This window comes from Podarcis tiliguerta (assembly GCF_965153285.1).
Source record: "Podarcis tiliguerta genome assembly, chromosome: 10".
NCBI lineage: Eukaryota > Metazoa > Chordata > Lepidosauria > Squamata > Lacertidae > Podarcis > Podarcis tiliguerta.
In genome coordinates this window covers 14,160,270-14,182,341 of record NC_139543.1, presented here as the reverse complement: position 1 = coordinate 14,182,341, position 22,072 = coordinate 14,160,270, and the positions used below count along the sequence as shown (strand labels likewise).

The 22,072-nt window shown below is 49.1% G+C and overlaps 1 long non-coding RNA gene across 1 annotated transcript; it reads left to right on the top strand.

Moving 5' to 3' along the window:
• Nucleotides 1–17,154: 17,154 nt before the first annotated feature.
• Nucleotides 17,155–21,490, top strand: LOC310658316. Its single transcript, XR_014502223.1, has 2 exons — nt 17,155–17,641; nt 20,825–21,490. It is a non-coding gene; the product is annotated as an uncharacterized lncRNA (long non-coding RNA).
• The last annotated feature ends 582 nt before the right edge of the window (nt 21,491–22,072 follow it).

The following is a 22,072-nucleotide window of genomic DNA, read 5'->3' as shown; positions in this document are numbered from 1 at the left end:
CCCCTCCTTGATCTCAATGGCTCTTGTCGTCACTGTGCATACAAATTAAACTGCCAGTCTAAGGCTTATCTGTTAAATGAGCAAGCATTGTGGTATTATTAATTTACAGCTCCTGTCTCGAATGTGTAATCTGCAGTGCTGTGTTCATGCTCCGCGCCACTTTTCTCCCCCTTCAAAAATATTATCGTTTTCAATCTTTATTCCATTTACCTTTCAGCAATACTTTGAGGGTATTCTTTGATGTTCAGTATGCACGGTGGAGAAGGAGACGATGAACTAGAATCAGGGATGGGCTGAGATTTACTGATGGTTTTTATTTATTTTTTACAAGTTTCAGTCCCTAGCAAGATACTCCACACCTCATACTTAACTCTTAAACCTTTGATCTGCCCCCTTTGCGTGACCAGGCGGCGACAGCCCCAGCCCCCAGGGATCATAAAAAAGGAATAAAGACTCTGACAACGTTATGGAATTAAAAATTAGGCCACAACTTTATTAAACTTCCAAATGTAGGAAGACCTTGGCTTAGGCCTTGGGCGTGTGTCCCTCCCAGCCGGGGGAACTGGGGCACATCAGGGTAAATGGGAAATGGGGGTGCTCTGCAAGACGTAAGTGTAGCAGGCAGCCCAGCCCATATCCCCACACGGAGGGTAGTTGACTGACGACCTTTCAGTCCAGTGACACCCATTATATAACCCCTTTAAGAGGGGACCCTGGAATCGCTGCCACAGGGGGGTGAGTTACCACTTCACGCCTCCCCCCCCTCCATTATAGGGAAGAAAAGGATTCCACCCAAGGCCATAACCACCAAAGTTGTGATGAATTGCTATGGGGAAGACACAACCTGCCAATGCAGGAAAATTTCTTCCCGGTCCTTCAACAGCAACCAGTCAAAGACTGCAGCAGCGCCCGCTAAACAGGAAGAAAAAGTTAACCTGCAAATAAGAAAACATTAAACAAAGGGAGGGGAGGGAGGGTGAATCTCCAGAGCCAACTGCCTGGCTATTGTCGGCTCCACCCCCTATTTATAAATGGGAGTGGCCCCACCTCCCAGCAATGAAACTTGAATACTGGGGCTGGGTGTGAACCTCCAAATAATAACACTGAGAGGCAGGCCAGTCCCTGTTTGCCATTAAGCTCCCTGGGAACTGTAGCACCGCATGTGATCCCACAAAGGGCACCCCCATTTTAAAGTGTGAGTGCTTATTCTACGACTTTTTAAAATATGCCTTGGCTCGCATTGGTCTGCTCATCACTTGATGTCTGCAGAATCGAGGCGCAACTAGCATGCATGATTAATCAATCAATTACACAAGATGTTGATTGTCTTTATTCATTCATTTTCATATGTACAAATTTATTATCTTTGTATCCTGTCTTTCCTCCAAGGATCTCAAAGTGGTGTGCACAGTTATATGAAGGCAGCCCTGTTTAGGGAAATTTTAATGTTTGATGTTTTATTGTGTTTTTAATATTCTGTTGGAAGCTGCCCTGAGTGAGTGGGGAGGCCTAGCCAGATGGGCGGGGTATAAGTAATATATTATTGTCAGGGGTTCAGGAGCAGAGTCACTGGAGAGGGAAGAAACAGAGAGCGAGGGGGAGGAGTCGGAAGGAAATGTCAGCGGCGACAGTAGTCCAAGATCTCTGAGTCTCTCCAGTGACTCGGAGGATTCACAGAAAGGGGCCCCCATGGTCAGGGCAAGGGGAGTGCCCAGGGGGACACCTCGGGAAGAAGGGGACTCAGAGAGTAGCAGCTGGAAATCCGGACCAGCGTCCCCCCCAGAGTGCAGTAGGGGGGAGGAGTCTAAGGCATCGGGATCAGGGAGCGCGCAGGCAGAGGGAGAACGTGAGGCAGGAGTGGCCACACCCTCGTCAGGGAGCGAGGAAACGGTCATCCGGAAAGTAAAACGCGCGCGCGCGCCAAGTTCAAATGTACAGGAGGGCGGCAAGGTGGGCAGCCCGGGTAAGGAGCCAGGTCCTAAAGCCCGCCGAAGAGAGGGGGAGGAGTCAGAGGGGTCTAGCTCCGCGTCGGAAGAGTCCAGGAGGAATGAGACCCCGGGGGGTAGTAAGACCCAGAGGAAGAGAGAGAGAAGGAAGAGGTGGAGTAAGATTAGAGTCTTGAACTGGTGCACGGGGGGTGGAGATCCAGACAGAGCATCGCCGGTCTAAAGTCCAGACGTAGGGCTGGGACGCTGAGACTTGTAAATGGAGACTATTCTTCAATAAAGACTTTGATACTGTACTATCGGCTAGCGTTGGTCCTTGGTGAGCTGGGACCCGGAGCCAGCCCTGACAGTATGCTCTGTCTCACATTTTAAAGTTTTGGCACCGAGAACCTCGCCACGTGAGTCGGCGCAGCGAGGACAGAGGAGGGGTGCTTACAGAGCTCACAAAACTCAGGCAAGATGACGACGGAAGAGAAGATAAAAGCCCTGCAAGAAGCGGTGACACAACTCAGCACTGAGGTAATTGCATCCAGGAAGAGAGAGGAGGAGATGGTTACCTCCTGCCGGGATCTCCAGGCCAGGTTGGAAGTGCTTTCCAAAGAGGGGCAAACGGGAGCCAAGGCAGAAGGCATAGGTTTGGGGAGAAGGGGAGGAAGCCTCGTATCGCATTTCGACGGGAGTTTGCAGCAGTACCCCAACTTCAGAGCAGACCTGCTGTTTGCGCTGGATTTACTTGACAAAGATTTTAGAGATGAGAGAGAGAGAGTGGGGTTTATCTTGTCCCATTTGCATGGGGAAGCCAAAACGTGGCTGCGGAATCTATGGAGGGACAATGATCCAGCGCTCCAAGATGCGAAGGCTTTTATTAAAGCAATGGACTCATGCTTTTTATCAAAGGTAGACGTCGATATTGCCAGGAGGGACATACATGGACTTAAACAAGGCAAAGCCAGCGTGCGGCAGTACCATACTCGATTCTTCGGACTGGTTCATGCCCTGGGGTGGGAAAAAGATTCTGCGCCAGTCAGAGACCTCTTTTGGGAGGGGTTGAATGCAGATGTAAAAGCGGAGATTGGAAGAGGGGAGAGACCAAGGAGCACCCAGCAGGTAGTCCAGAGGGCTCTGGAGATCGGGGTGCATCTGGAAGAACGTCCTTGCAACAGGGAAGAAGGGCGTTGGGGAAGGGCACCAGCCAGAGCACCTCCCTTCTTTCCCAGAGAAGCAGCGCGTGCGCACTCCACACCCTCGCAGGGAGGGGGAGAAGAGCCGATGGAGATAGGAGGTGCCAGGGCTCAGTCAGCTAACAGAGCCCTAACACCGGGAGCAGCCAAAACGAAGCCTCCTAGAGGGAACAGGAAGTGCTACATCTGCGACAGTGCTCAACACATGGCGAAAGAGTGTCCCCAGAGGCTCCACAAGCACACTGCAGCCTCCGCAACAGTCGCCGAAGCAGCTCAATTGAAAACGCAGCAACAGTTAAACGACAGAGTCTGGCTGGAGGAAGAGGCACTGGGGTCCAGTCAGACAAGTCAATGAAACAATCCCCAGCGCTTTTGCAACCCACAGACCCCCTCCCACCCAAACCAGTGGTGCAGCTTACAGCGTCTCTCCAACTGCCCAATGGACGCACTCTGGAGGTGCCGATCACCATTGACTCCGGCAGTAACGCTGACTTTATAGGACTGGAATTCATTCAGCAGCACAATATACCACTGCTACCAGCCACGCTGCCCCTGAACGTTGTCACGGTGGATGGCAGAGACTTGTTAGGGGGGCAGGTGGTGCAACAAACGCCACCAATGGTGATGCGGATTGGAAATCACCGAGAAGTCATCAGCTTTAATGTCACACACCTGTCGGACACGCCTGTAGTCCTCGGCATGAGTTGGCTGCACAGGCACAGCCCAGCATTGGCGTGGTACCAACGCCAACTGACCTTCGGCTCCTCCTATTGCGCGGAACATTGCATCCTTCCTAGCCCGGAAGAAGGAGGGGACGACCCGCAGCTACAGTTAGGCACGCTGCAAGCAGTGCCTCGCAAGTATGCAGCGTTTTTGGAGGTTTTCTGCGAGAAAGAAGCGGACAAGCTGCCCCCCCACAGGCCCTATGACTGCAAGATTGACCTCCTGCCAGGAGCGACGCTGCCAGCCGGGAAACTGTATTCCATGTCTGAGGATGAGCTGCAGGAGCTCAAGGAGTTCATAGACCTCAACTTGAAGCGCGGTTTCATCCGGGAGTCGAAGGCAGCGGGGGGCAGTCCTGTATTCTTTGTGAAGAAGAGAGACACGCCCCAAAAAAGACTTGTGGTAGACTTCAGAATTTTAAATTCCAGAACCAAGCCCGCGGCCTTTCCCATGCCCAAGATAGATGACCTACTGGCGACGGCGAGGAAAGGACGCGTTTTTACAAAGTTGGATCTGCGAGGGGCGTACAACCTGATTCGCATACGGGAAGGAGACGAGTGGAAGACTGCCATGTTCACGCCCCTGGGCACATATGAATACAGAGTTATGCCCTTCGGTTTACAAAATGGCGCCCACTGTTTTCAAGCTTTCATGCATCACGTCCTGGCGGGTCTCCTCTACAAGACATGCGTCTGTTTCTTGGACGACATCCTGATATTCTCAGAATCTGAGGAGGCCCACGAAGGTGACGTCAAGCAAGTTCTGCAGAGACTGCAGGAGCATCGGCTGTATGCCAAGCTGGAGAAGTGCCAGTTCGACAGGACGGAGGTGGATTTCCTAGGCTACAAGCTGTCGGACAAGGGGCTTGCCATGGACAGCGCCAAGGTTCGCGCAGTGTTGGACTGGAAGAGCCCGCGCAATCGGAAGGAGGTCCAGCGGTTTGTGGGGTTCGCCAACTTTTACCGCAAGTTCATCAAGGGGTTCGCGATGCAGACGGCGGCCATTACTGACACGCTCAGCTCTAAGAAGAAGAAGTTCATCTGGACGGAGCAAGCGGAGCAGTCCTTTCAGAACCTTAAGCGTCTCTTCTCGTCCGAAGGGCAGCTACTGCATGTGAATCCCAGCAAACCGATGAGGGTTGAAACAGACGCCTCAGACAGAGCCGTGGGCGCCGTGCTGTTGCAGGAGGACCCGCATGGGGACTGGAGACCGTGTGCCTTCTACTCTAGGAAGCTCAGCAAGTCGGAGCAAAACTACACCATCTGGGACAGGGAGTTGCTGGCCATTCATGCAGCATTCAAGGCGTGGCGGCACTTCCTCGTCGGGGCCAAGCACACCGTGCAGGTCCGCACGGATCATAAGAACCTGGAGTACTGGCGCACGGCAAGATTCCTAAACCAGCGGCACATCAGATGGGCGGAATTTTTCGCGGATTTCGACTTCAGGATAGAATACATCCCAGGCGACAACAACATCATGGCGGATGCACTGTCCAGGAAGCCGCAATACCTCGAAGAGACGGCACCAGCAGCGGCCAAGCACATTTTCGCTCCGAAAGCGTGGGCGTGCGCTGCAGCAACCGTGGACTTGGAGGCGGTCCGTCGAGCACTGCAGAGGGACCCCTTTGCACAAGCCAAGATGGAGGAGGTGCACAAGGGCACGGTGAAGGACGACGAGTTCCAAGTACGAGACGGATTGCTCATCCGCAGAGGAGCACTCTACGTACCGGGAGACGACCTCCGGGCGAAAGTACTGCAGCAGTTACACGACGCACCCACCGCCGGGCACTTTGGCAAGGAGAAGACGGCAGAACTCGTTGCCAGAGATTTTTGGTGGCCCAAGATGCGGGGGGAAGTCGCGGAGTACGTCTCGAGGTGCGACACCTGCCAAAGGGCCAAGTCAGTCCACAAACCTCCGGCGGGACTGCTCGAACCGCTGCAGACTCCGAGCGAACCGTGGGAGAGGGTGGCCCTGGACTTTGTCACGGATTTACCCAGCTCAAGGGGTAAAACGGCAGTGCTAGTGGTGGTGGACATGTTCACTAAAATGGCCCACTTCATTCCGTGCGCGAAGGTCGCCACGGCAGAACAGACCGCCAAACTGTTCATAGACCACGTCTTCAGAGTGCATGGACTGCCACGGTCTATCTTGTCCGACAGGGGGCGCCAGTTCATTTCGAGCTTCTGGCAGAAGCTGATGGGTTTCCTGAACGTCAAGATCAACCTAGCGTCGGCGAGACACCCGCAGACCAATGGACAAGCGGAACGCGTCAACGCCGTCATGCAGCAGTACCTGAGATGCTACGCAAATCAACAGCCGACGACATGGGTGGACTACCTGCCGCTCGCTGAGTTCGCTTACAACAACACGAAGCACGTGTCCACAGGGGTGACGCCGTTCTTCGCCAACAACGGGAGGCATCCCAGAACCTTCCCGGGATTAGAGAGACTGGGGGAGGGGGAGCCACAGGCAGCGGAAGTCTTGGCGGCGGAATTGCAGGAAGTCCACGAGCAGCTTAGGAGGCAGTTAGAGCTGGCAAAGCACGCATATAAACTGCAGGCTGACAAGCACAGGAGGGTTGGTGAAGACATACAGGTGGGAGACTGGGTGTGGTTAGCGGCACACGCAGTGCCGACCAGATCCTTAGCTAAGAAGAAACTCGGACATAAGCAGCTAGGACCTTACCTAGTTGAGGCACAGATCAATCCGGTGGCCTTCCGGTTGACACTTCCGGAAGGATCCAGAATGCACCCAGTATTCCATAGGTCGGTGCTCACGCCCTACAAAGCACCTCACCGATTTCAGGCGCAGGGCACGGCACCAGATCAGTATAAGGAGATCCCCCCAAGGAGGGAGTCGCCAAGAAGGGAACCCATCAACCAGGTCACAGAGATTTTGGACTCGAGATGGGGGGAAGAGGGAGTAGAATATTTTCTCGCAAGGGAAGGTACCCCGGCCAGCGCCAACAGTTGGGTGCCGGACTATGCCCTGGACGAGCCTCTCCTCAAAGAGGAGTTTCATGCCTTGTTCCCACACAGGCCCATGCCAGCCGAGTATTTCGACGACTGGCTTTTCACACCCACGCTTTCTACCAGCACGTTCCAGGGATTCACCTCGGACGAAGAACCAGCATTCGACACACGTTCACCGGAGGGCTCGCCCTCGGGGTTTGCCTCAGACCGCTCGTTTTGGTGGGACAATCGAGGAGAGGAGAGGTGGCTGAGGGGCCCTTGGCAGGCAACGGACCCAGAGGGGAACGAGGGTGAGAGGGACATGGACGTGATGGGGGAGGACGTTGGGTTCGAGCATGGCGGCACGGAGATGGAAGCAGAGGAGAACGAGGTCGGCGAAGACATGGAGGACGAGCCGGATTTCTCTAACTGGATGCACGCCACGGGGAACGAACTGTATCCACCATTCACCCCCACAACGACGGAGCACCCAGCACCCCCGCTGGAGGAAGGGGAGGGGGGAAGGGGGGGCTTCGAGGGGGGGATGGATGTCAGGGGTTCAGGAGCAGAGTCACTGGAGAGGGAAGAAACAGAGAGCGAGGGGGAGGAGTCGGAAGGAAATGTCAGCGGCGACAGTAGTCCAAGATCTCTGAGTCTCTCCAGTGACTCGGAGGATTCACAGAAAGGGGCCCCCATGGTCAGGGCAAGGGGAGTGCCCAGGGGGACACCTCGGGAAGAAGGGGACTCAGAGAGTAGCAGCTGGAAATCCGGACCAGCGTCCCCCCCAGAGTGCAGTAGGGGGGAGGAGTCTAAGGCATCGGGATCAGGGAGCGCGCAGGCAGAGGGAGAACGTGAGGCAGGAGTGGCCACACCCTCGTCAGGGAGCGAGGAAACGGTCATCCGGAAAGTAAAACGCGCGCGCGCGCCAAGTTCAAATGTACAGGAGGGCGGCAAGGTGGGCAGCCCGGGTAAGGAGCCAGGTCCTAAAGCCCGCCGAAGAGAGGGGGAGGAGTCAGAGGGGTCTAGCTCCGCGTCGGAAGAGTCCAGGAGGAATGAGACCCCGGGGGGTAGTAAGACCCAGAGGAAGAGAGAGAGAAGGAAGAGGTGGAGTAAGATTAGAGTCTTGAACTGGTGCACGGGGGGTGGAGATCCAGACAGAGCATCGCCGGTCTAAAGTCCAGACGTAGGGCTGGGACGCTGAGACTTGTAAATGGAGACTATTCTTCAATAAAGACTTTGATACTGTACTATCGGCTAGCGTTGGTCCTTGGTGAGCTGGGACCCGGAGCCAGCCCTGACAATTATTATTATTATTATTATTATTATTATTATTATTATTTGCGTGTCGAGGTCCCCAAGCCACCCCCCAAATAACTCACAACGCACACTTAATTTTTGTTTAAGGTTTTTGGCATAATTTTGGCCACAACTTTATTTAAATACAAAACCGTGAGTGGTTGTTTAGGCATTGGTTAAGACTATCTGTCCCCCCACCTGGGGACAGAACTGACTTCCAGGCACCACCGAAAGACAGTGCGGGGGAAAGCAAGTCGGGGAGAAATGGAGCTGAGTCACAGACCCTCAATTCTCATCCGCATGCTCCCCGAAGGCTTGCCGGCCCTAGTCCCATTCCAGGGATTGGACGAAAAGATGGCAAGCCCCAGGATTCCTTTTATAGAATTCCCTTTCCGCAGCAACCATGGAGGGGCAGGCCCAGCTTATCCTAACCCCTCCTCCACCAATTTATAACCAATGCCTAACCGCAACCTTAAAGTTGTGACGATTTGCTACGCAGTAGGCAAAAACCAAATGGCCCAGCCAATCAGCCAGATGGACAAAATTCATACCAGGCGCCTGCCCCAATGGCAGACGACCCCATGACAGGCATAGCAAGGTCAATGCAACAACCCCTTACTCAAGGGCGGGTGGGCGGGTGATCCGTTGCACGCAGCAAAGAGAAAGCTCCAGGCTGCGTGCAGAGTATTTAAACATTTTACCCCTCCCACCAAAATTGCAACATAACTTTTACCCCAGCAAGCCAGTGAACCAATCACTGCCCCAGGCCATCTTTAGAGACCCTGCCTGGTAACAGAGGGGTGGCTCAGTAGACCCCACCGCAACACGTGCTCTCCATGGTTAAGTGGAGATTGGAACCTTGTTCTCCCAGGTCGTCACCCAACACTTAAACCAGAACATCATACAGGTTCTTAAATGGAACATGCTCTTGCTCAGGATCACCAGCAGTGCAAATAACAATCTTCCAAAATGAATCGAGAACTGGAAGTGGAATATTGCCTGCTACGAGGCTCGGACCTTGAGGCAGCGAATGAAATCAGAAAGGCCACCCAAAAAGAAAGTGTTGTAACAATGGGTGACATCAGCTGTTCTTTCACTGAGTAATTGGGTAAACCCATGTTTTGGTCATGAAAAAGAGACAAAACATTCTGGTTACAGCAAATGGCTATACAGTCGTACCTTGGTTTTCAAACAGAATGCATTCTGGAAGTCCGTTTGACTTCGGAAACCAAGGCACAGCTTCTGATTGGCTGCAGGAGCATCCTGCAGCCAATCGGAAGCCGCAGAAGCCATGCCGGCCATTCAGTTTCTGAGGCAAACTTTCCAAACCAGAACACCTGCTTCCAGGTTTGCGGCGTTCAAGTTCCAAGTTGTTCGTAAACTAAGCCGTTTGAAAACCAAGGTACGACTGTACAGGACCAGTCCCACCGTTAGGCACAGTGAAGCAACTGCCTCAGGCAGCATTTGCTGAGGGACAGCAGCCTTAGTTCGTTCTTGTTCATCCTGCCAATACCAAAATGCTCCATGCAGTTGTCCCATGTGTCATCGGTGCCAACTTCCCCATGCAGGGACTGAGCACCCACAAATTTTGATGCCAGGGCCATACACGCTGCATGGCACCAAGGCACCCAGGCACCCATGGTGACGGGGCCAAGCTGGCACTCCTGCCATATCTTTCCCAACTCTGGCACTGAAATCTCCCAACAGGAATAGATGTTCTCATTCTGGGACCCTCCTAACACCCTGCTCTAGATCCTTATAGAACTGGTCCTTCGTTGTATGTCAGAGACCATAGTGGAAGCGTAGATGCTTGAGATGTTAACTGGACTGGTTGCAAGATGGAGGGAAAGTATTCAGAGCCCCCAGTTGGCAGTTCTATCGCAGTGGTATCTCCCTGACTGTAGCTCCTGCTGGAAGACAAGGTAAAGGTAAAGGACCCCTGGACGGTTAAGTCCAGTCAAAGGCGACTATGGGGTTGCAGCACTCATCTCGCTTTCAGGCCAAGGGAGCCGGCATTTGTCCACAGACAGCTTTCCAGGTCATGGGGCCAGCAGGACTAAACCATTTCTGGCACAACGGGACACCGTGACGGAAACCAGAGTGCACGGAAACACTGCTTACCTTCCCGCCACAGCGGTACGTATTTATCTACTTGCACTGGCATGCTTTCAAACTGCTAAGTTGGCAGTAGCTGGGACAGAGCAATGGGAGCTCAACCCATTGTGCGGATTCGAACCGCCAACCTTCTGATCGGCAAGCCCAAGAGGCTCAGTGGTTTAGACCACAGCGCCACCCGCGTTGTGCACAGAACTGTGCTTGCCTCACGGTCTGACCTGGAGTGCTAAACTAGCTTGCTGCTTCGGATGCAATGGAGGACTCTATCCCATTGTCAATGCTGAAGTGATGTTCACACAGTCCAGTCCACTTCTCTGTGTGGAATAGGAAGCGAGGCATCTCTCCAGGGGAGACAACCATTGGCTTAATTCTGAGCAGTACCCAAAGTGCTGCCAATCTGATTGGGAACCTCCTATAATATAATTTTTTATTGTTACACTGGTACCTCGGGTTACATACGCTTCAGGTTACATACGCTTCAGGTTACAGACTCCGCTAACCCAGAAATAGTACCTCAGGTTAAAAACTTTGCTTCAGGATGAGAACAGAAATTGTGCAGCAGCGGTGCGGCAACAGCAAGAGGCCCCATTAGCTAAAGTGGTCTTCAGGTTAAGTACAGTTTCAGGTTAAGAATGGATCACTGGAACGCATTAAGTACTTAACCTGAGGTAGGTAAAGGTAAAGGGACCCCTGACCATTAGGTCCAGTCATGACCGACTCTGGGGTTGCGGTGCTCATCTCGCTTTATTGGCCGAGGGAGCCGGCGTACAGCTTCCGGGTCATGTGGCCAGCATGACTAAGCCACTTCTGGCAAACCAGAGCAGCGCACCGAAACGCCATTTACCTTCCCGCTGGAGTTCTACCTATTTATCTACTTGCACTTTGAGGTGCTTTTGAACTGCTAGGTTGGCAGGAGCAGGGACCGAACAACAGGAACTCACCCTGTTGCTGGGATTCGAACCGCTGACCTTCTGATTGGCAAGTCCTAGGCTCTGTGGTTTAACACATATTGTGGCAACTTTTGAAGACCATGCCACATGGCAGCTTTTAAAGCAGCTCTGTTTATAAACGACACTTGGAGGTGGAAATATTATTCGTTCATGGAACTATCTGCGTACTTTCTGTTCCTCAGCATCCTAACCGTGACGATCGCAGCTAGACTTAGAGAGGAGGGGCAGGTGGCTGGATGTCATATGGAGAAGATGCATAGATAGATGCCCGAGATAACACTTAATTGAGCAGCAAGTGAATTGAGAGTGACAGCGGCAGTTCACTGGAGATAACAGGCTGGGGTAGAGGGTGGGGATGAGCCAGGAAGTCAGCGAGACATAACAAAGAGCGTAAATGAAATTAATCTTCTTCCTGCTGACAATAATTTTTAGACCAGTCCCAGTGATCCATTTCGGCACTATACCAGCCACAAATAATATCCTCGGCGTTATCTCAGAACTCACCAGGAGTGGCCGGAGGCTTCAGGACGTTCATTGCAACATATTGAACACCCACCCAGACATTGCATCTCTAGAGGGGCAGCCTTGGGCAAGGAGTCTCTGAGTCACGCTCTTCTTCCGACATCTGGAGAACAGCTGGGGAATATGGGGACATCCAGTTTGGTGCAGTGGTTGGTTAGCCGGACCCTGTAGGAAACCAGGGTTCAGATCCCTACTCACTGGCCTCTCAGCCGAACCTACCTCATAGGGTCGTTGTGGGGGATGAATGAGGAAGAAGAGAACTGGGCAAGGCTCTTTGAAGAAAAGGCAGCATAAAAATGCAATAAAATAACTGATAATCTGCAGCTGTATCTGACCACTCTTAATTTCCCACAATACCATAGGGCAGCCTTCTGAACCAGATATTGCCAGCTCCCATCATCACATTGTCCATGCAGACAATGGGAGGGCCACTCCCTCTGGAGGGCCACAAGTTGGGGAATGCTGCCCTAGCATAATATTGTTGGTGTGGCATAATGGTTAGAGGGTTGGACTAGGACCTGGGAGACCAGAGTTTGAATCCCCACTCAGCCACGTAGCTTGCTGGGTGACCTTGGGCCAGTCACCGTCTCAGATTGCCTGGCCTGAGTTTTTAATAATAATAATAATAATAACAATAATAATAATAATAATTTATTTATTTATTTATTTATACACCGCCCATCTGGATCTGGCTGGGTTTCTCCAGCTGTTATGTACTGAGTTGAATAGGATCCAAATTGCAGCAGTCAGATTGGTCCTAGAACAATAGGATTCAGAATGCAGCAGTCTGATTGGTCCTAGAACAATGCAGCAGTATGATTGGTTGGCAGGAACCACCCAATCATGCTCCAGATAGAAGTGAATCCACAACCTGATTGGCTTACAGTAGAATTCCGGAATTAGCCAATCATGTGCAGCCCATTGTGTAAATAATGTATATAAAGCAGATACTTTGAGGGGACATTCATTCATTCCTCCTCACCAGTATGAGCTGAATAAAGAGCATGAAATCACTTTGCGACTCTGAGTATATTTCACCAGCCATTCTGGGTGCCTCCCAACAGAATATTAAAAGCACAATAAAACATCAAACATTAAAAACTTCTCTATACAGGGCTGCCTTCGGGTGTCTTCTAAAAGTCAGATAGTTGTTTATTTCCTTGACATCTGATGGGAGGGCGTTCCACAGGGCAGGTGCCACTACCAAGAAGGCCCTCTGCCTGGTTCCCTGCAACCTCACTTCTCGCAGTGAGGGAACCGCCAGAAAGCTAGACCTCGGTATCCGGGTTGAATGATGGGGGTGGAAAAAACTGGAGGCTCAGAGCAGGCATTTGCAGTGGGCTCTATTGCTATTTTTTTAGGCTGCATACATGCCATACATTGAAAGCACATCCCCGCTTCCCCCAAAAAAGAATCCTGGGAACTGTAATTTGTTAAGTGTGCTGGGAATTATAGCTCTGTAGACTTCAGAGAAGTGTGACTAGCCCAAGGTCACCCAGCAGCTGCATGTGGAGGAGCGGGGAAGCGAACCTGGTTCACCAGATTACGAGTCCACCGCTCTTAACCACTACACCACGCTGGCTCTCACAGGATGTAAATCGGATCAACCAAAGGGCTGGTTAAAAAGGAATGTTTCTGCCTGGTGCCTATAGATGTATAATGAAGGCACCAGGTGAACTTCCCTGGGGAGAGCATTCCACAGATGGGGAGCCACTGCAGAGAAGGCTCGTTCTCGTACTGCCACCCTTCGGACCTCTCATGGAGGAGGCACACAAAGTAGGGCCTCAGGAGATGATCTCAGGGTCTGGGTAGCTTCATATGGAAATAGGCGGTCCTTGAGGTGTTGTGGTCTCCCTCCTATGTACAAGGCTTGAACCAGAGGTGGATGCTGGGGTGATGCCCTCTCCCACTTTGTGAAGCTGGGATTTGATCAGACATCAGGGAGTCTGCACACATTTTACTGCTGTTGTCCTTGATTCTGTGGGAAGGGACCTTCTCTCCATAATTGCCCAGTGCTCTCAGGTCCAAAAGCAGATTTGTGCATGTGTGTCAATGAAAGACAGTTTCTGAGCTGTCAGTTTTTTCCAGAGTCAAGGAGGCGGGAGCAATTTCTGACAGATTTCTACCCTTCTTCCTTCCTATATAGATAATGAGGGCCACAGACAGTCTAGACTGATTTCATATATATATATATGGGGGTGGGAATGGTCTAACTTTTGGGAGCAAACCTATTTTGTACAGTATTTTTCATCCACTTCTAACTGTTGCAAATCAGTACAGAAGGAACAAAATCAATAATTGTCATTAATTTCAGGGGCTAGTAATAACATCCAAGAAGTCGCATTTGTCTTGCCGGACAATGCAGGCATTCTTCTCTATCTGATCACATCCCACTGCCTGACACAACACACAGTCGGATCGGACAAAAACGTGCTGTCTCCTTTTCAGAATGCCATCCTTCAAAGTGAGGAGTGACTGCTGAATGGCAGAATCTTCTCGCTCACTTGTGGGTTGAGCTGGGGGGGGGGGGGAGAAGAAGCGAAGCTTTAAGATATGTAGCTGATTGTGAAACCCATTGCATTTCAGGATCCTAATGTTGAGGAGATGCATGGCATTTCAAATAGCGATCTGAATCATGTTGTGGGTGGGATTACTAATAACATTTCAAATTTCAGCAGCTATTGGTGAATTAAGCCTTTTCTTCCCTGATGTTTATGTCTTGGATTTTTTAAAAAAATACGTTGAGCCTTGATTTTTATTTTATTTTTTTAAAAAGAAATATTTATTTAGGGTTGCCATATTTCAAAAAGTGAAAACCCGGACACAAAAGTGGTTGAGATTTTTGGGCAAAGTTGTTGAGCGTTGGGTTGTTCATTTTTAGCTACCGTATTTTTTGCTCTATAAGACTCACTTTTTACCTCCTTAAAAGTAAGGGGAAATGTGTGTGCGCCTTATGGAGGAAATGCAGGCTGCGCAGCTATCCCAGAAGCCAGAACAGCAAGAGGAATTGCTGCTTTCACTGCGCAGCGATTCCTCTTGCTGTTCTGGCTTCTGAGATTCAGGATTTTTTTTTTCTTGTTTTCCTCCTCCAAAAACTAGGTGCGTCTTGTGGTCTGGTGCGTCTTATAGAGCGAAAAATACGGTAGTTTAGTTTAATTTTTTAATTTCAGTTTAGTTTTTTTAGATATTTTAAAGAAAATTCTCCCCCCCCCCCCCAAAAAATCAACATTTCCAATATGAGTTCTCCCAGGCATTTTAACTGACTTTCAAAAATACCGCCCAAATGGCATTTTCGACGAGTGAATCCTGGCTATGTCTGGGAAATTCCATACGTATGGCAGCCCTGGTTTATTTAGTTTTCAAAAGTTTGCATACTTTACCATCAGCAACACCTTATTCCCAATGTAGATCTTTATTTTCCACTTGTTCCCGATGTAGATCATCATTCACTCCTTCTTCCCTGGTTTGAGAGGGCGCCATTTTCTTGTTCACCTCACATGCCAAAATGTCTTTGGACGGTCCTGGCCCAGTGCTGGAAGATTCTTCCCTCATATTGAGGCTGCCAGCTGCAGTTCACCGATTCACCTACATGGGTCAGCTGTGCATACTGCCCTGTAATGCTCAGATCCTGTTAGGAAACTATTATTCTCCTCAGGTTGCCAATGGGAACAAGTGGTTTGGCCTGAGGCCAACTGCAGAGTTTGCACCTGAGATGAGATTTGAATTGGGGATTTTCCAGTTTGAGGCTTGTGCTCTTAGCCACCAAAAATAAAAACTCCCTTCTGTCATCTAATTTCCCTTTGTGTTTTCATGATATGACTACTAAACTGGAGGGTGCAGGAGAAAAGCCACAAAGCCTATCAGAGGAGTTGGCTAGCGATCAGCCCTTTGCATGGTTTCCTTACCTGATAATTAAAAAAGGTGTGTAGAGGCATGTCTACTACATACAATTAGAGGGTGGCTCCACCGGGGAGGGCATGAGTATTGCAAAATTTTAAAAAAGAGAAAGTTTCGGTTGAATTTTCAGGAGGCGGGGGGAGCCTACCCTGGGAGTCAGGCAGACTCAGCTCTGTAGGAAAGTTGTGGGAATTTTAACAGGCAGTTTGGACAAAATCTAGAAAATATGCTTTGGGAAAGAACAATTATGTCGACAGGGAACTACAGTGGTACCTCAGGTTAAGAACTTAATTCGTTTCGGAGGTCCGTTCTTAACCTGAAACTGTTCTTAACCTGAGGTACCACTTTAGCTAATGAGGCCTCCTGCTGCTGCCGCGCCGCTGGAGCACAATTTCTGTTCTCATCCTGAAGCAAAGTTCTTAACCCGAGGTACTATTTCTGGGTTAGCGGAGTCTGTAACCTGAAGCGTCTGTAACCTGAAGCGTCTGTAAGCCGAGGTACCACTGTACCTCCAGGGCCAATATCTGTGCCAGTTATAGCATACCCTCCAAAATTTCTCGAGTGAAAAGAGGGACACCCTATTACTATCCCCTCCATCATTTCTCCGATAAAAGAGGGATGTCCAATCCCCTCCCCTCCAACATTTCTCCGGTGAAAATAGGGACATCCAAAAGTGGGAACTTCCAGGATCAAATCAGAAACTGGGAGGGCTTCTGCAATTCCGGGACTGTCCCTGGAAAATAGGGACATTCAGAGGGTCTGTAATATAGGAAATCTGAGCTGTGTAACTCTTGGCCACAAGGAAGACACTGTCAGAAATAAATAATAATAATAATAATAATAATAATAATAATAATATTTATACCCCACCCATCTGACTGGGTTTCCCCAGCCACTTTGGGCAGCTTCCAACAGAATATTAAAATACAATAGTCTATTAAACATTAAAAGCTTCCCTAAACAGGGCTGACTTCAGATGTCTTCTAAAAGTCTGGTAGTTGTTTTTCTCTTTGACATCTGATGGGAGGGCGTTCCACAGGGCGGGTGCCACTACTGAGAAGGCCCTCTGCCTGGTTCCCTGTAACTTGGCTTCTTGCAGCAAGGGAACCGCCAGAAGGCCCTCGGCGCTGGACCTCAGTGTTTGAGCAGAACGATGGGGGTGGAGACTCTCCTTCAGGTATACTGGACCGAGGCCGTTTAGGCTGTTTAGGGCTTTAAAGGTCAGCACCAACACTTTGAATTGTTCTCAGAAACGTACTGGGAGCCAGTGTAGGTCTTTCAAGACCAGTGTTATGTGGTCTCGGCGGCCACTGCCAGTCACCAGTCTAGCTGCCACATTCTGGATTAGTTGTGGTTTCCGGGTCACCTTCAAGTGTAGCCCCACGTAGAGCGCATTGTAGTAGTCCAAGCGAGAGATAACCAGAGCATGCACCACTCTGGCGAGACACAACCATTTCCGAAGATGGAATCGATCTTGGTAGGAAATGATGACAGACATTGACAGCTGATTATGCCAAACTCCACCTCCTGTAGCATAGGCTTGTCTTCAAGATTGATCTCTGACTGGTGGGCCTCAGTAACTTGCAGCCTTCTCAAGTGGGCCTTGCGGGTATAAAGTATGAAAACTGCTGTTTTGGATTTCCCTCACATGAATGTGCAAAGTGTTTGTGCATGTTCCCATTCAACTTGTCTTAACTCCAAAATACATATTGTAATCGCCAGTCTGAGGTTGAAAGGATCCGAGGTTGTCCGTCGCCTCAAATGCTCAACTGATCTGTGAAGCTTTCAAATGAAAGGTGAGAAAGAATCTATCCTCTCTCTCCACACACACACACACACACACACACACACAAACCCCTTTAAAATTTAAAATTGTGGAACCTCAAACATTCAGTGTCAGTGCTAAATTGATTCTGGAACGTTGCTACTGGATGAGGAAGCTATTTTTGTCATCATTCATACCTGAGAGAACAGAAATAGACCTTGACGGGCAGTTATCAAATGTGAGGAGACAACGTTTTACCTGCCTGAAGAACCCCTTTCAGAAGGGAGCAAATCGGGTTAAGAACATCATTCCTCTCCTGTTTTTCAATCACACCTGCTAAATACGAGATTCCATTTGTTCCACGTGGGTTTAGAAATGCCAGTTTCACAAGCTGCATAGTAAGCAGCTTTTTTGTTATTATTATTATCCTTGAGTGACCTTGCAAACACGTACGAGAACAATACTGATTCGACTTACACGTGGCTGAGAAATGCCTCCGTTTGCTCACAGTTAAGGTTGCCAATTGACAAACAGTATACAGTGGTACCTCAGGTTACATACACTTCAGGTTACATACGCTTCAGGTTACAGTCTCCGCTAACCCAGAAATATTACCTCGGGTTAAGAACTTTGCTTCAGGATGAGAACAGAAATCGTACTCCGGCATCGTGGTGGCAGTGGGAAGCCCCATTAGCTAAAGTGGTGCTTCAGGTTAAGAACAGTTTCAGGTTAAGAACGGACCTCCGGAACGAATTAAGTACTTAACCCGAGGTATACCACTGTATAGGCACAATAAGAACCTTATGCTCTTGGCCGGTTGCAAATAAAATAGATCAGCTGAGCCCTTTTTACTGTTGGTACACATGTATGAATTAATTGTGACAGTGCACATGTGAACACTAAGGCATGACAGCAGGACAAAGAACTGAATTTGGGATATTGGGGGCAGGGGGAGTGCATACTGAATTTGAGAGTAGGCACAAGAGTAGACCTGGCTTCTTTGACCACAGCCCCATGGTAAAATTGGAGCATATGATCAGATTTTAACTCTGGCCTGGATCGTGCTGTAAGTCAGGGTTTCCCAAACTTGAGTTTCCAGCTGTTTTTGGACTACAACTCCCATCATCCCTAGCTAGCAGGACCAGAGGTTAGTGAGGATGATGGGAATTGTAGTTCAAAAGCAGCTGGAGACCCAAGTTTGGGAAACCCTGTCTAAGTTGTTGTTTAAAAATGCAAAGCACATTTCATTTTCTTCTGAAATGTTAACTACTCAGTTGACTGGGGTGATCTTTTTTTAACCTAAAAAAATGAAATTTAATCCATAACACGTATGTAAATGCCTTCTCTTTTGACAGTGCTGCTATGCATCTTTGTGCTTGTTTCTTTTCATATTGCTGGAATTGGTGGTCAGCAAAATTTCCTTATTTCCTTTACCTTTCTTACTGAACAACTTTCATAGAATCATAGAATCATAGAGTTGGAAGAGACCACAAGGGCCATCGAGTCCATCATGAAGACGCAGTTTGGATGGCTTTAGAGAATGTAAATCTATCAATGGTTCCTAGTCATCAGGACTGTAAAAAAAAAAAAGGTAAAGGATCCCTGGTCAGTTAAGTCCAGTCAAAGGTGACTATGGGGTTGCGGCACTCATCTTGCTTTCAGGCCAAGGGAGCTGGTGTTTGTCCACAGACAGCTTTCCGGGTCATGTGGCCAGCATGACTAAAACGCTTCTGGTGCAATGGGACACTGTGATGGAAGCCAGAGCGAACAGAAACGCTGATTACCTTCCTGCCATAGTGGTACCTATTTATCTACTAGCACTGGCATGCTCTCAAACTGCTAGGTGGGCAGGAGCAACGGGAGCTCACTCCGTCACGTGGATTTGAGCTGGGACAGAGCAACGGGAGCTCACTCCGTCACATGGATTCGAACCACTGACCTTCCGATTGGCAAGCCACCCGCATTCCTTCATCGTGACTGTATGAATAATAATAATAGTAATAATTTATTATTTATACCCCATTCATCTGGCTGGGTTTTCTCTGCTCAGTCACTCTGGGTGGCTCCCAACAGAATATCATCATCATCAACAACAACAACAACAATAATGTGATAAAACATCAAACATAAAAAACTTCCCTAAACATAGTCAGATAGTTGTTTATATCCTTGACATCTGATGGGGGGAGTGTTCCACAGGGTGGGCACCACTACCAAGAAGGCCCTCCGCCTGGTTCCCTCACTTCTCACAGTGAGGGAACTGCCAGAAGGCCATTGGAGCTGGACCTCAGTGTCAGGGCTGTACGATGGGGGTGGAGACGCTCCTTCAGGTATACTGGGCCAAAGTGTCTCCAGAGGCACCATGCTATTGGAGAGCAACACCTGGAGAGGACTGTAGGTCCTGCTTGTGAGCATCTCAGAGGCATCTGGTTAGAGAAACCAATGTAGTACTGATTTTGTTGGACTTCAGCTCTCATCAGTCCCAGCCAGCATGGCCATAATAGGGCATGATAGGAGTTGTAGTCTAGCAGCATCTGAAAGACACCAAGTTGGTCACCCCTGGCTTAGATGCTGTAGGAAGCTGCATGCTGGTCTAGTTGAACCATCGGTCAAGTATGGCTCTTCCAATGTCTCTTGCAAGTCTGTGACCCCGCAGGGCTTTTGTTATATTCACATCCCTATCACTCATGTTATCAAATAATAGGGCCTAGCCAAACTGTCCTAAACATTAATAGATTGGATTATCTATATAATCACTGCAATTACCTATGCTTCCACTCAGACCTTGTGCAATCTTTTCGTTCTGATATCACTTAGGGATAGAAATCTTATTTTCATAGAACGACTAGCGTTTTATCCCCAGAGATGCAATATATTCCTCCGAGAAGCGGCAAGAAAATGACCGAAAAGTGAATTTTTAAACGAGCTACGTTTTGTATCACAAGATGAGCGCATTTGAAAAGCTTTCCCTTTCTCCTTCCTGCTAATGACCTGGCTTTACACGCTTGAGGCACATTAGGAACCGGAGGTCGGAGGAGATGGGTTTGATAGAAGTGTGCAGGATTGCAGAAATGGAGTTCGCCTGCTCAAAATTGAAGCTTCTCGTAGCAAGCAATTTGATGAGTGCTTTTGTATAAGCAACCAAGCTTAACTGAAAAACCTTTTCCTTTTTTTTTAATATGAAGAGCCTAGCTCCACGAGGGGAAGAAATCGAACCTTTCTGTAGCCACCGACTTTGTTAAATGATTGGTTTGCATCAAGTTGCCCCGCATAGCTGCCAATGTTTCCCTTTTTTTAAGGGAAATTCCCTTATTCCAAATAGGATTCCTCGCAAGAAAAGGGAAAAGTTGACAGCTATGTTGACCTGTGAAAGGGCCCCAGCCCTTGACTCAGTGTCCCAGACACACACGTACACCAACTGTATTGAAAAGAAAATATTTGGTACTCTGCAGTTGATGTCTGTTTGTTTTTTAAAAAGTTTGCCCAATATAGATTGTGGAGAGACAGGGAAAAGGGTGCAGCAGTGAAATCAACAGACCAGAAGAGAAACCCTCTGGCAGCAGAGCAGCTGAGTTGGTGAATCTGTCCTTTTGCACACTGCTAGCATTGACTACTTGGGTTGGGACATGTGCCTTGCCAGCTTGGTCCATGCTATCAGCATGAATGAGCATTACCGCTCCGTGAGCAGTCTGAGTTCCAGATTCAATGGTGTTCGCATCTGACCTTCGGCTGCCAAGTCAAGCAAACGGCAGCAGCTTCAAACAATAGGAAGGTTAGCCCTCGGCGATTCCTGCTTAGCCGAAAGATTAGGGAGCTGTTCTCTTGCACTTCAGGCATGCCTTCACGGAAGCTTCCTGTATTCTGGCTTCGGAAAGGCAGCTTGCAATCGATCAGGTCTCCAGGAATGGCAGACAGGACCACGCAGAACGGAGGATGCTAAGTTGCAGGGCATGGCATTAATCCCACATCATGCACTGGCCTGACAACCGTTTCTGCAAGCTTCAGAGGATGTGGGGAGAAGCACCCTGCTTGAAAAGATGGAATGAATCAAGACATATCTTGTAAGCAAGAGCTGTGGGGTCATGGCTTTGATGCAGGAATATTGGAGAATGGGCATCTGCTAAATAAAATCCAGAAACGTAGACACACTTTTCTCTTTTTCTTTTTTGCTGCAATACTTACCTGGGAGTAAGTCCCACTGAGTTCAATAGGATAAACTTCTGAGTTGGCATTAATTGGATTGCAGAGTGAAGCCACATTCACAACATACATTTAAAGCACTATGATCACTCTTTAGACAGTTTTCGCTTTCCCCTCGCATAATAATTCTGCAAATGCAATTTGTTAAGGGTGCAGGGAGTTGTTAGGAAGCCAGTGCTTTTTTTCTAAAAAGAAAGTTTAGGGGTACTCTAATTTTCCTACTCATATTGAAATTGAAATATTGAAATTCAATTGAAATTGATACTGAAATACTGTCCCTGAATGAGGCCAAACTTAGATTCACAAAATGTTTAGGGGTATGTATACCCCTGCGTCGTCCTGTCCCCCCCCAGAAAAAAAGCACTGGAGAACCCTATTTGTTTCACAGAATTACAGTTCCCAGTTCCTTGATTGTTAAACCACTCTGGGAATGACATCTCCCAGAATTCTTTGGGTGAAGAAGCCATGACGGTTTGAAGAGGCATCAGGGTGCTGTGAATGTATGGTGTGAATGTGGCCCAAGAAC